At 37.6% G+C, this 14,925-nt stretch overlaps 1 long non-coding RNA gene across 1 annotated transcript; it reads right to left on the bottom strand.

The window, feature by feature from the left end:
- Nucleotides 1–767: 767 nt before the first annotated feature.
- LOC118171141 lies at nucleotides 768–11,867 on the bottom strand. Its single transcript, XR_004753064.1, has 3 exons — nucleotides 11,857–11,867; nucleotides 1,643–1,647; nucleotides 768–863 (listed from the first exon to the last, which is right to left on the bottom strand). It is a non-coding gene; the product is annotated as an uncharacterized LOC118171141 (long non-coding RNA).
- Between the last annotated feature and the right edge of the window lie 3,058 nt (nucleotides 11,868–14,925).

Raw genomic sequence — 14,925 nt, 5'->3', positions numbered from 1 at the left:
TCATTTCTTTTGCTGTATCTGTGAATCATGAACCTGACCATTGTCAGCACTGTAGTAAACATTTTCAAATAGTCTAAAATTTTAGAACACTTCGTTCTAGAATTTTCAAGTTATTTATCATATATTTTTAATTATTACTGTACTTTAAATAACTCCCCTTCTAAATCTCTAGTGAAATAAATTATGAAAATCCAAAACAGTGAGTAGGTAGTATATTCTTGGAAATACATCACTTACTTTGTATATTTTCTCCCTCATGATCATTAAATGGGATATATAAATTATCAGAGTAACATAGGTTTTATAGAGAAGCTGAAACTAAATTATAATGAATATTCATTGTTACTTCCCCACATGTCAACACTTACACAACTTTCTAAAGAAAATATACACAAACCTTTGTCTTGTTTTGTTTTAATTTTGTGCATTTATTTTTTTTGTGGAGAACCTTTTCTAACATTTCTGTTGCTTTAGTTTTTCTCTCATACAGCCACTCAGTACAGTGTACATACAGAGATAGAAATAAAGTAGTAAATAAAACAATCTCTCTATGTTAGTTATAGAAGTAATTCCAGAACTGCAGAGACAATTCCAATTGGTTGGATACAGGCCAAAGTTCCCAATCATCATTCATATTGCAGGCTTTGAGAAATCCTAGGCTATCCCATGTAAAGCCATATTGTTTCAAGGAAAAGCATCCTCAATTCTGAAAATGCACTGTTTTCTGAGGAACTGTTACATTGAACCTCAGCCTTTTCCTTATCCTCAGTAGTCATGTTCCCCCCTGTGTTCAGCAAAGAATTGAAACTCTCTTTGGCCCTCCTCTTGCCATTAATATAGTTATAAAAATATTTTTTGTTATCCTTAATCATAGTGGCCAGGTTGAGCTCATACTGGCCTTTGGCCTTCCTGATTTTTTCTCTGCATATACTGGTAACTTCCTTGTACCCTCTCTGAGTTGCCAGCCCCTTCTTCCACTGGACATAAACTCAATTTTTTCCTGGACACTCAGCAAAAGTTCATGTTCAGCCATGCCAGTCTTCTTCCCTGCCAGCTCATCTTATGGCACACAAGGACACCTCTGCCCTTCAGTACTGACTCCCAAGGGACCCTCCCTACCAGTGTCCTGAACAGTTCAGTCTGCACTCCAGAAGTCCAAGGTAGCAGTTTTACTGACCTCCCGCTCCTGACTTCACCAAGAATACCATTTTGTGGTCACTCTGCCCAAGACAATTCCCTACCACCACATCTTCCACCAGTCCTTCTCTGTTCAGGAACAGCAGGTCTAGCGAGGCACCCCCTCTGGTAGGCTCCCTAACCAGCTGAGTCAGGAAGCTGTCTTCCACGCACTCCAGGAACCTTCTAGACTGCTTCCTCAGAGCTGTATTGTATTTCCAGTATATGTCTGGGAAGCTGAAGTTCCCCATGAGAACAAGTGCTGACAATTGCACAACTTCTGCCAGTTGCTTGCGGACTATCTCATCCATATTTCCATTCTGGTTTGGCTGTCTGTAACAGACCTCCACCAAGATGTCCGCCTTGTTGGCCAACCCCCTGATCCTTATCCACAGGGACTCTACCTTTTCATTCCCAACAACAAGCTCAACAACATCAAAACACTCTCTAATACAGAGAGCCACACCACCACTCCTCCTCTGTTGCCTTTCCCTTCCAAAGAGCTTGTAGCCATCCATTGCAGCGCTCCAGTAGTGGGAGTGATCCCACCACATTTCAGTGATGGGAACTAAGGTGTAGCTTGTCTGTTACACAATGGCTTTCAGCCCCTCCTGTTTGTTGCCCATGCTGCATGAGTTGGTGTAGCTGCACTTCAGTTGCACCACTGCCATCACAGCCCGTGCTGACATTGCTCCCCTGTGCTCATCTCTATCAAGCCTCACTTCATCCCCATCCCCCGTCATACCTAGTCTAAAGCCTTCTCAATGAGCCCTGCCAGCTCCTGGGCTAGAAATCACTTCCCCCTTTAAAAAAAAGTGGGACATATCTGCAGCCATCAGACCAGGTGCCAAGTAAACCACCCCGTGGTTAAATAAATAAAATAAAATAAAAATAAGATAAAATAAAATAAATCCTGAATTCCTGCTGTGGCACCAGCCTCTCAGCCATGTATTGATTAGCTGGGCTTTCCAGGTCCTCTCAGTAACCCTCCCTGCTACTAAAGGATAAAGGAAAACACCACCTGTACTTCTACTCCATCCACTAACTGCCCCAGTCCCCTGAAGTCCATTTTTATAGCTATCAAGCTTCTCTCAGTGACTTCATCACTGCCAATCTGAATAAGAGATAATAATCAGAGGGGCAAAACTGGTCATGATATTACCCATTACTGTTCCTGGTGATGTCCCTGACCTGGGCCCCAGGGAGGCAGCAGACTTCCCTACGAGTAGGGTCTGGCCAAAACATGGGGCCCTCTGTTCCCCTCAGAAAGGAATTACCTATGACAATTACCCATCCTTCCTTCTTGGTGCAGGAAATCTTGAGGCGTGGATTTGACTTTCTTGCCCTAGACAGCCTCCTGTGACTTTCCCCCACATCCTTACCACCCTTTCCCTTGAGCTCCACAGCCTCAAACCTATTGTGTAAGGGCACCTGGCAGGTAGGTAGGGAGGCAACTCGCCTGTGACACCGAGCAGGGACCTGTTTCCATTCCTCTCCATCTTTCAGGTCCCATCCCTCGGCCTGACAGCAACAGGGCAGGAGTTCCATCACTATTAGGGGTGTTTCTCCCCGGTGCCTTTCTCTCAGGCATGGCAGGGAGTGACTCCACCGGTCTAACTCCTGCTCACACTCCCTAATAGTCCTTAATCTCTCCACTGCCTCCTTGAGCTCTGCCTCAAGGCTGATCAGATCCTCCACCTGCTCGCAGCTCAGGCAGGCAGTATCTCTGCCACCCTCCGTTGGCCCAACAGGCTCAGGCACTCCCTGCAGTCAGAGACCTAACAGCCACATCTTTGGGCAGGCACTTGGTCTGGGTTGCCACGGTCTTTTTGGCGAGTGCTTTGCTGAGCGCTTGCTGCCTGGCGGTGACCATGGCTGGGTTTGGTGTCTGGGAGGCAGCCGGTAGGTGAGCCAGTCTCCTGAGTGGGGAGGGATCCTCTGCCCTCCCTGCTAGCCCTGCCTGCACAAACTGCCATGGCCTGACTGACACGCCATGACCTGGTTGCTTGTCCTGTGCACTGCTCTCCTTGTATAATAATATGTAATATACACTATTATATGGAGAAAATTGTCCAGAAATGTGTTCTTTGCATCAAATTGGTAGTTAACATTGATTAGTCTATTACAATGATGACCCAGAGAAATATGAGTTGCACTGTCAGGACTCCTCAATATAGTGTTTTATTGTTTCAATATTTATGATAATAAGATAGTTTTCTTACAGTATCTTCAGATTTAAAAAAAAAATAAATAAATAAAAAATAAAAAAAAAATTGCTAAGTTAAAATACTTTTTATAATTTATGCTAATTATTTGATATTAGCAATACTTTAGCATTTTATTGCCTGGTTCAAATAGACACATTTAATTCTATTTTTATCAACAGTACAACAAGCTGTATTTGTTGTTATATTTGATAATTTAATTTTTACTTGTTTCAGCTTTCTTAATATTTCTATGGCATAGTGCCATCTTGGGGATGCTGCTAGCATCTGTAAAGACACAAGCTATATATATAGGCTTTGAGAGAAATATTTTTTCTGTTCTATGTTGCTGGTTTAGGATTCTAAAACTGAATGTGATTGAAATTTGATTCTCTATGCCACTGCTAATGGTGTGCTTACAGGAACAATTAGGAACTCTTGATTTTTTTTTATATAACAAGAAATGTTTCACTGTATGGAGACTTCCTGAAATTCCAATGGGTAGACAAATATCAACTAGGCTACCTAGATTATAACAGGGAGCCATATCTTGCAGACAAAGAGGAGGTTGAAAAATTCCAGCCTGAGCTAGTTAGACCTGTCTCTGGTGGGGTTGTGACTGAGTGAAGGGCCAAGACATTTACAGGAGAAAACTCTTAGTTCAGAAATCAGACCTGTAAGAAGCAGATTTGATTTTCTTACACTTTTTCTTCAGCAGCAGTTTTGAAAAAAAAACCATTCTGCCATCTCTAGCTGCAGCCTTCATTCTTTTTCTAACTAGCAGCTCAACAACATGGGCTTGTGAAATTGTAAACAGTCTGTGGACATGGAAGAGGAGAGGAAGAATGTCTTACACACTAAAAGTTAAAGAGAACAGCAGGGCCCCAGAGAAAAAGGCAGGGCATGGTAGGGCGCAAGAGCACCTTGCCCCTATATCATAATTCAGGCACAGCTTTAGTATTGATGTTTCTTAACATTTCTTAACTCTTTTCTCATCTCCTGGATACTTCTATGCAGCTGTTATAAAGATAATTTTGTGGTCTTAACAATTTTTGGAATGATCAAATTAAATATTTCCTTAAGCTGATTATGGAGCCACACTAACTACACGATTTACATAGAATCATAAAATCATAGAATATCCCAAGTTGGAAGGGACCCATAAGGATCATCGAGTCTGACTCCTGGCATCACACAGGTCTACCCAAAATTTTAGACCACGTGACTAAGTGCACAGTCCAAACGCATCTTAAATTCAGACAGGCTTGGTGCAGTGACTACTTCCCTGGGGAGCCTGTTCCAGTGTGCAACCACCCTCTTGATGAAGAACCTCTTCCTGATGTGTAGCCTAAATAATTTTCCTGATGTGTATTTAGACTATAAAAGTAGATATTTTTATAGTGGAAATCATATCATCACTATGGCACAAGAAAAGCATATGAGATGCCTGTTCATGTTGGGAGCTTCTGCAACAGCAAGTTAAAAAAAAAAAAAAAAAAAAAAAAAAAAAAAAAAAACTGTGCTCATACATGAGAAGGGAAACACCAGAGTGAGGTTTTGTTATGAAGTTCTGGTAGGAAAGAAATGAGTTCTAGTGAAAATGTTTAAGAAATGGACTGTGATTTTGCCACCAGGTATGTATATACACAGTAATAATATTTATCTGTATAATTTAAAATTATGAAAGGTAGTCTTCATTTTAAATTATGAAAGCCATGGCATTTAGGGAGATTTATTTGCCAAGGGAAGTGGTTGAATCACCATCCCTGGAGGTCTTTAAAAGACGTTTAGATGTAGAGCTCAGGGATATGGTTTAGTGGAGGACAGTGTTAGGTCAGATGTTGGATTCTGTGATCTTGGAGGTCTCTTCCAACCTAGACAATTCTGTGATTCTGTGAGAAAATGTTGGATGTCAGAAATAAAGATACATTTACATATCACAGGTGACCCCATTAAAACTGTCACATGCAAGAACATAAAATGCAAAAATAACTTTGACATTTTCATAGGGTATCAATCTGAATAAATTAGGGATCTGAACACCTTTCTCTTTGGTGGTTGTTTCTAAAAAATACTAACAATAAAATACTAACAAAAAATACTAACAAAATAAAATGCAACTCTTCTTTATTTTTCTGCAGAAACAAATCTGCTTTCCTCTATATATCGCTATTTCAATCATGATATCCTTAGTTTCAGAGTTTTGGAGATTATTCTACAATATTAACAAATATTTAACCATATTAAAGTAGAGTTTGTTCTCTAAAACAAATGAGAAATTGTTATAATTAAACATGGCATTCACAACTGCTATTATTTAACAATTACTTAGAAGTCTTTTATTGTGTATTATTAGAGCATTTGTACTAGACATTTACCGTTCTGTGGTGACAGCATATGGTAATGCATACTTTTCAATTCCTAAGTAGTTGTTGTACTTGTAAAACTTGAGAGTTGAAGTAGAGTTTAAGTGTATATCAAAAGATGATTAATGATACAATCTAGTATCACAAAGAGTACTTAAGTCATGAGATAGAAAATGGAGAACTACTGGAGAAGTTTCACAACTAATATGCTCAGTAACAATTATGCACAAATTCCCAATGCATTTAGTTGGTGGATCTACTCAAATTATAGTAGCAATAGGTCAAGGAACAGTTAGTAAGCTCTGTGTTTGAACACTGATGTAATATATAGTGAATTTCTTATGGAATCATGAGTCTTCTTTCACCTACATATACTTGTTGAAAAATTTATGATCCAGAGCTGCCTCTCAGTGTTTTGAGTGTTTGTGTAACCTTTGGGGCTAGTTTACAGGTTGCCACTGTAATTCAAAGAATCAGAATGAAATCAGTTCTTGATGTTGAAGACTGCTTTCTAGAGATGTTTCTGCTACTCAAAGACAATACAACGTGGCATGAATCATAACCTGAGAGTGATTCTGAGTTTTGAAAATGTGGAATATTTGCAAAATTCTACATGCAATCAACATATGAAAACAGCTTGCCACAAAGCACTTGCTATAGATCAGAAAATCATGTTTCACTACCAATTTGTACCTCTCAGCTTGTAGGAATGTCTTCTGGTCTTCCTGACCTGTTAAGTTGTATTTTATAAATATTTATATTATTGACAGAGTAAACTATGATTTGCAATACAAAGAAGAATCTTTGAGAATATCTGAAGGATAAAAAATAGTTGTTTCCATGTTTCCTCTCTACTTATTTTAGTGGCTGGTACCAAAGGCATTCCTTGCTGACTCACTTTTTCCTAGTCATAGGTTTTGAATTACCCAACAGCTCCTGCACTACCATAGCCATGCTGCTGATTAATACAACTATAGACTGGGCATGGGTTCCTCGCTTGATTAATTACTAGCTTTTCATGTATCCTGGGAAGGTTGGTAATCCTTGAATTAACTTTTGGGGAAATTTGATATCTAATGCCAGGAACACAGCAAATTGCATGTGAAGTCTAGCTCTAATTAAGGGGTGTTGTATTAACAAGAGGCTCTGATGTTTACTTTTTGCAAAGAATCAATAATAGGTTGTTATATTTAAAGGACTGCTTTATATGAGTATTTGAATACCTAGGAAACAGAAAGAATTATGTTCTGTTTCTAGATTTTCTAGCTATGTTATATATTTTCAAACTTACATAATCATCAGATGGGTCCATAGCAGCACTAATCAACCTTATTGATGTTTGCCATTGTAAGTAAAGTTAGAGCAAACAAACAAACAGCAACAACAACAATAAATATTAGGAATACAGCTGAACCTCATTATTTTCCCCTCATTCTTTCATATCAGTGGAAATTAAATTATATTTTCTTCAGATCTTCAAATATTTAACATTCTCCCTTTCTTTTACCTTATTTTGAAATAAAATTATTTTTATTAAAAAAAAAAAAAAACTTTTCATTTTAATAAAGTGAAAGAAGAGTCCCTTCCTTTTCCAAGCCTTTTTTTTTAACTGTGCACTCCAAAACTAGTGTTAATAAACCTGCTTGCATCAAGTGCTTTATTCTTTCTGGGCTGTGGGTTGTTTTTTTTGTTGTTTGTTTTTGTCTGTTTGTTTGTTTTTTTGTTTTAAAGGCTGTATGGTGTTTTCACAGGGACAGCCTCATGATACTTTTGATTTCTGACAGTTTGTCACAATACAGTCATGGATCTGGAACACAAAGGTGGATTCACGTCTCCCAGAACCTTTAACATATTCTGCCCACACACAGCACACCAGATTTCATAACTGCTGTGGTGGCTGATGAACTAGTGTGGATGCAGTTATGCCAGGAAAGTAGGTGAGCCCATGATTAATTTAAATAATTGCTTATTGATTAAAAATAAGGATGCATTAACAACTCAAATTAGTAAAGAAATAATGCTTAATAGTACTAAATACTAAACGACAGTGACAAATAATCACACAGTACAAACACATCTCACTCACACCTGGCTTGTTACTATTATGTGTGATCTACAGCCCACACCATGGATACACAATCAAAAACATACTCTCATTCATCTATCTCAACAGGCTACAGCTGGGGAGGGGCACATGTTTTGGCACAAGTATTGACAAAGAAGATTATATTCACTACTGTCCCAAAGAAGATACAACACTTAGCTTACTCCATAGTAGGTCCAGTAATGAAGACAAGGCTCCAATACTTTGATGTAGCAGTGGGTGTCTGTACCTCTGGAATTTTGGGAGGATCTTCCCCAGGTTTGCTTTACCTTACTAGGTTTACATCATGAGTCTCCTAGTCTGCCTGTGACATGGGACACTCAATCACTTATCAGTTTTGACAGTTTAATTCAATCACTAAATTTTTTATTTACTGTAATTGTTTACTCCCTAAAATTATTTTGTGTACTAATCCACATTGTTTACAATTTATCTAGCTTTTGTATCACTAATCTCCAATCAAAACACTGTTTGCTTTCTTCCACCAAGATAATTTGTTTTGTTTTCTTACAGACATAAAGATTACACTTATAAAGTTCGCTATATACATATTCATCTTTTGCAAGGTCATAGCACCAAAAAAAGGCCATGCAGACTCTTCCCCAGGTGTCTGAAAGATAAATGATTGAAAGATTAGTATTAATTAACTTTGTTTTATTTTCAGATGGCTGGGATAATTCTCCATTCTGCACATGCAGAAGTTAATGTTGTTCAGTCATTTTTGTAATTCAAAAAAAAAAAAAAAAAAAAAAAACAAGGACACAGAAGATGTTGTAGACTGGAAATGGCAGACACTCATATGAATGAAAGACTAGAAGCAGTTTTCAGTTTTAGAAGGACATAATTGAAAAACTAACTAACTAAATAAATAAATATAAAATCTCACCACTTAAAATAATTAATTGACAAAATCACAGAACAACTGATGGGGCCTCTGGAGATTCTCTAGTCCAACCACCCTGCTCAGTCAGAGTCAGATAAAAGAGGTTACACAGAACCAGATCCAGAAGAGTTTCAACTGTCCAAGGATGAAAGCTCTGCAGCACCTCTAAGCAGACTGGCTTGGTGCTCAAAGTTTTCATGTCTTTCAGTTTCATTGCCTTCAGTGTCCATTACCTATTCACTGACCTATTATGCTTGCTGGACAAAGGTTGCTGAACCTCCAGCTATTACAGATTAGCTACCTACAAAGCATAATTAAGGAGAAATCTCCCATATACTTTCTAGGAACACAACATGCTCTTAAGTTCCTGTACACTAACACATGCAGTATGGGGAATTGTGCTTTTCATTTCCTGTTTCCCAGATATTTTCTATTGATTGGTCCCATCATTTCAATTTTATATAGGAAAGCAGAAGTTCTCTGTGGCTTTCATGACTGCTTTGCCTACAGAATTATTGAGTCCTATATGCAAGCAAAATTAATGCAACAGAATTTTTAGCATATCTTACATTCATATAACTTTGATCCAGTACCCTTTTTTAAAAAATAATAATAATAATAATAATTTGTTGTGTTTGGTTTTGTTTATTTGATTGGTTGGTTTTGGTCCATGTGAGCAGCAAACTCCATGGACAATTCAAGGACATTCCAATAATTTAGAATTTCTGTGTTACAAGTTAACTATTTAAGTAGAATTTGGATATGAATGACTAATAAGCTATGCAGCAAGACATGATTGGATGGGTTACTCTTGTCATTGGTTCAGCATAATTTTCCCCTTATCATTTCTTTCACCAAAAGTGTGGAAGCCAAAGACCTGGAAAAGTTCCAGATTCTTTGGAACTCTCTAGGGATTACAGAAAACAAATAATAATAATAATAATAATAATAAACTAATAATATTTTTCTTCTGAATAATAAAATAAGCTATAATTAAATTAAATTAAATTAAATTAAATTCAAAGAAATGATAAGTAAAAGTAGCAAGGGGAAGAATCTTAAATAACACCTACAACTACCACAGTAATTTAGAAAAGTAAAGTTGTGAAAGTTGTGCTAATGAATATATAGCAAATAACTCTTGATTCCAGGAGCTTTTAACTCTGAGTTGGAAAATAAAAGCCAGTGGTATCCATTTACCAGATAACTTCATTTGTGTTAATCTATGATTTTAAGATCAATGGTAGCAGTAAACTTTAGCTCAGATTCATATTTAGCTCACATATAGAGTACAAATATATATATATATATAAGCTGGAAATGAAAACAGCACTAACCTTATTTTTTGCAAACTAACTGCTTCTTTGACTCAGATGGACAGTTGGTAATAAAAAACTCTGCAGTGCTTATATGACCTAAAACTTACTGTACTCAGAATTTTTAAAGCTTTTCTGTTTTATATCATATTCCATATGATATAATGACACAGCAATAAAATCTAGGAAATAAGGAGACTGGCTGGTGGCTTTCATTATGGGTGCTCTCATCTGTCCTTCTGATTAATTATGTGTGTTGAGGCCATGCTTCCCAAACATTGCTTGTTGATGGGAAATAGAGAAAAAAAATTCTTTCACCTTTGCTTCTGTCTGGCCTTCGCTTGTTGTTTGCTGTTCTGTTTTGTTTTTTCTTTGTTGGTTTGTCTGTGTTTTTATGTCTTTTATTTCCCTTTATTTAAATTATCCCTATTTGAACCCATGAACCTTTTTTTCTTTCCATCATACACTCTTCTTCCCCTCTTCTTTTGAGGAGTGGGAGTGAGAGGGTGGTTGTGTTGGAGTTTAGCTGCCTATTCATAGAATCATGTAAACACAAGGTTGGAAAGGACCTACAAGATCTAGTCCAACCATCCTGCTACCACCAGTACTACCCACTAAGCTATTAAATTATATCTCGTAGCACCTTGCCCAGGCACTTCTTAAACACTGCAAGGGATGGTGACTCCACCACCTCTCTAGGCAGGCTGTTCCAGTGCCTGACCACTCTTTGAGAGAAGAAGTTTTTCTTGATCTCTAATCTTAATCTCCTCAGGTGCAACTTGTGGCCTTTTCATCTAGTCCTATCATTAGTTATCTGAGAGAAGAGGTTGTGTCCCTCCTCATCACAACCTCCCTTCAGGAAGCTGTAGAGTGCAATGAGGTCTTCCCTGTCCCCCCATAGTTTTATTGTTTAGCATGACACCATAAGGTATGCAATATCTCTTTGGCCAGTTGGGATCAGCTTTCCAGGTTCTGTCCACTCCCAGCTGCTTGTGCACTCCTAGCCACCTCACTGGCATGGTGGTGTGAGAAGCTGAAAAGTCCTTGACTTAGTGTAAGCACTGCTCTGCAACACTTAAAACATCAGCAGGTTATCAACATTACTCTGATCCTAAATCCAAAGCACAGCACCTTAGCAGCTACTGTGAAGAAACTTAACTCTTTCCCAGCTGAAACAAGATCTAGTGATATCAGCAAGAATTTTACTCTTGTAAGATGTGACATATTTATAAGCAGTCATTCCTAAAATATTTGGATTTTACTTCAGATAAAAGCAATATTATATGCCAAATTGTGTACACCTTACAACTGCATTGTTTAGTGGCAGTTTTACATAGTTTATTCTAACTTTCTGTAATGTTACACAAGAGCTTAGTGAAATTCTCATACCTCACAAACAAAAGTTACATAATTAGAAAAATCATTTATATCAGAAATACTTAAAATGCAATAAAGGAGATGAAGATTTATGTGAGTTTGCTGACTTGCCAATTTCAATTTCTATGTCCTTGAAATATATTTGCTCTGTTTGATATTTAATATAAAATAGGGAAAAGACATACTAAACCATTATTCTTCTGATGTTATGAAGATTCAAGTAACAGTAGCATGTTGTAAAAATTGCATATTTATATATAATTGTAAATATACTATTAAAACTGTAAATTTATGTAAAAGTTTATATTTTTGAGTTTTGATAAAACTAGGCTTCATATTCAAACCTCTTTTGTTTTTTCCATATCTTGTGTCTACAATATTTACATTCCAATGAAATAAAATAATTCATTGATTTTTGACTTTGATGCACTCACCTAATTGTAACAACAGAGAACCAGTTTAAGTCTACAGTACCAGTCTGTACTCTGGGCTGGCAAGGCTGCACCTCAAATACTGTGTTCAGTTTTGGGCCCCTCACTACAAGAAGGATATGGAGGTGCTGGATTGTGTCCGAAGAAGGGCAGCAAAAGTGGTGAGGGGTCTAGAAAACAGGTCTTTCTAGGAGCGGCTGAGAGAACTAGGGCTGTGTAGCCTAGAGAAAAGGAGTCTCAGGGGAGAACGTATCACGCCCTACAATTACCTTAAAGGTGGCTATAGTGAGGAGGGGATCAGGCTCTTCTCCAAAGTGATAAGATAAGGGGAAATGTCCCTAAATTGTGCCAGGGGAGGCTTAGGTTGGATATTAGTAGAAATTTGTTTACTGAAGGGGTTGTGTGGCAATAGGAATAGGCTGCCCAGGGAACTGGTTGAGTCAACATCCCTGGAGGTGTTCAAGAAACACAGATTTGGAACTCAGTTTAGTAGTGAACTTTAGTACCAGGTTAAAGGTTGGACTAGATGATCTTAGAGGTCTTTTCCAACCTGAATGATTCTATAATTCTAAGCATGTTTCAAAGAGCATAAATCTCTTACTGGAGTTGGCAAAATTTGTGCTCTATTGCTAAAGCTAGCATAACTGTGAAAATGGAGTTGTGAAATCTCTACTACAGATGAGCATTTTGGAAATTATACCCATAAACTGACATAATCTCCGGAGAAATTGTATTCCCAGTCTTGCTGCCATTTAGCATCTCATTTTGAGATGCTATGATAACAATATTGACACCATTTAGAAAGAAGGAATTCAATGTAGAGATCATTATCTTTAAAAGTATTTTGCAACATGCAAAGAATACAGAGATTGTCTTCTATACAGAGCTGAATACCCTCTTTGGACATTGAATTTTAAATAACAGGAGAGTACTAACTAATAGAATAGTATGTCTTTGATATGTGTGAGGTACATAACTTTCAGACTAAAAAAAAATCCTTCATGCATCATGCATAGACATTTGAATTTTGAAGTTGAGCACTTAGTCACATTTACATAACTTTCCCTGAAAAAGAAAATTCCAACAACTGTATATGAAACCTTCCAAAGAAGTTCAGAAGAGTTCAGCTTCATTCCACAACTCCACAGAAATTATGGTCTCATCATATAAATTTCACAAAGCAAAAGAGCATAGTTTAAATTATTATAGCTTTCAGTATTTATTTCTGAAATATTTGTCTCCTGCATGCAGGTGTAAAACCAAATATTTACTCTGTAATAATTCAACAGTACTTAGTGTATTTATTTCTTAACTGCATATTATGTTAACTTTACTACAAAATGATAACACAAATGCAGCTTTCTTATTAACTATTAATCCAAGTGACACATACGGAGACAACAGTTTTAAGACAGCAGGGCTACAGTGCATACAAATCAGTGAAATGTTTATACCGGTATATATGACAAGTATTTTAAAAAATCAAAAGGCACTATCTTTAGTTCAAAGACCTTACTTTGAAACAGAAAACAGGAGATGTAGTAATACTATTTACTTGAATAGTTTTAACACACAAACTTTACACACAAAATTAATGTTTATAATTCCATGTTTTAACCTTAGAATCATAGAATCACTAGGGTTGGAAAAGACCTCCAAGATCCAACCATCACCCTACTACCAATGTCAACCACTAAGCCATGTCCCTAAGCCCCAGCTCCAACCTTTCCTTAAAAAAAAACAGGGATTTCTACCACTCTACCACTAGCCTGAACTCTACCACTTCCCTGGGAAATCTGTTCCAATGCCTGACTACTAGTTCTGAGAAGTATCTCCTGATTTCCAAACTAAACCTCCCCTGGTACAACTTGAGGCCATTCCCTCTGGTCCTATCACTAGTTATCTGTGAGAAGAGGCTGACCCCCAGCTCCCCACACCTTCCCTTCAGGTAGGTGTAGAAAGCAATAAGGTCTCATCCGAGCCTCTTCTCCAGACTAAACAACCCCAGTTCCCTCAGCCAGTCCTCATAGGACTTGTGTTCCAGGCCCTCCACCAGCTTTGTAGCACTTCCCTGGACATGCTTCAGGGCCTCAATGTCCTTCTTGTAGTGAGGGGACCAAAACTGAACACAGTACTCAATGTGACCCCCTCACCAGAGCAGAGTACAGGGCGACGATCACCTCCATTGTCCTGCTGGCTGCACTATTCCTGATCCAAGCCAGGATGCTGTTGGTCTTCTTGGCCACCTGGGCACACTGCCGGCTCATGTTCATGCAAGAATCAGTCAAAACCCCCAGGTCCTTTTCATCTGCACAGCTTTTGAGCCACTCTGCCCCAAGCCTATAGTGATGCAACCGTGATTGCCACTCTGATATTTACATGATTAAACTGTGACCTGTTTTCTATTCTTTTAAATATTTTAGAGGTACAGAACAGCATGTTAAAAAGAATATATAATCACATCTCTAAAGCAGTATCTAGGAAGAATATTATTCCCTTCATTACTTACTTTAATAAAGCAAAATTTATTAAGCCATACATTATAATTCTTTATACATTATATTATACTATAATAAATGTAATTATAATAAATCATATTAAATTCTGAATATTATATCTCTTTTAATTAATTCAAGGTACATTCACTGTGCTTTACTAAAGATATAGAATTAAAAAAAAAAAAAAAAAAGTTTAACTTCAACTATAAAGGGGTAACAGAAAGTAGAAATTTTAAGGATTTTTTTCTCTCTTTTTTTAATTGTTTTCACAGAATCACAGCATTGTAGGTATTGGGAGGGACCTCTGGAGATTGTTGAGTTCACCCCCCTGGTAAAAGCAGATCCCTTACAGTATGCTGAGCAGGAAACTGTCCAGGCAGGTTTCGAATATCTCCAGAAAAGGAGGTTCCATAACTTCTGGGCAGCCTGTTCCAGTGTTCTGTTACCCTCACTGTAAAGAAGTTCTTAAGCATGTTTGCATAGAACTGCGTGTGTTCCAGTTTTTGGCCATTTACACTTGTTCTATATCTGCATACTACTGAAAAGAGTCTGGCCCCGTCCGTTATTTAT

Source organism: Oxyura jamaicensis, chromosome 8 (assembly GCF_011077185.1).
Source record: "Oxyura jamaicensis isolate SHBP4307 breed ruddy duck chromosome 8, BPBGC_Ojam_1.0, whole genome shotgun sequence".
NCBI lineage: Eukaryota > Metazoa > Chordata > Aves > Anseriformes > Anatidae > Oxyura > Oxyura jamaicensis.
This window is presented reverse-complemented; position numbering and strand designations above follow the sequence as displayed.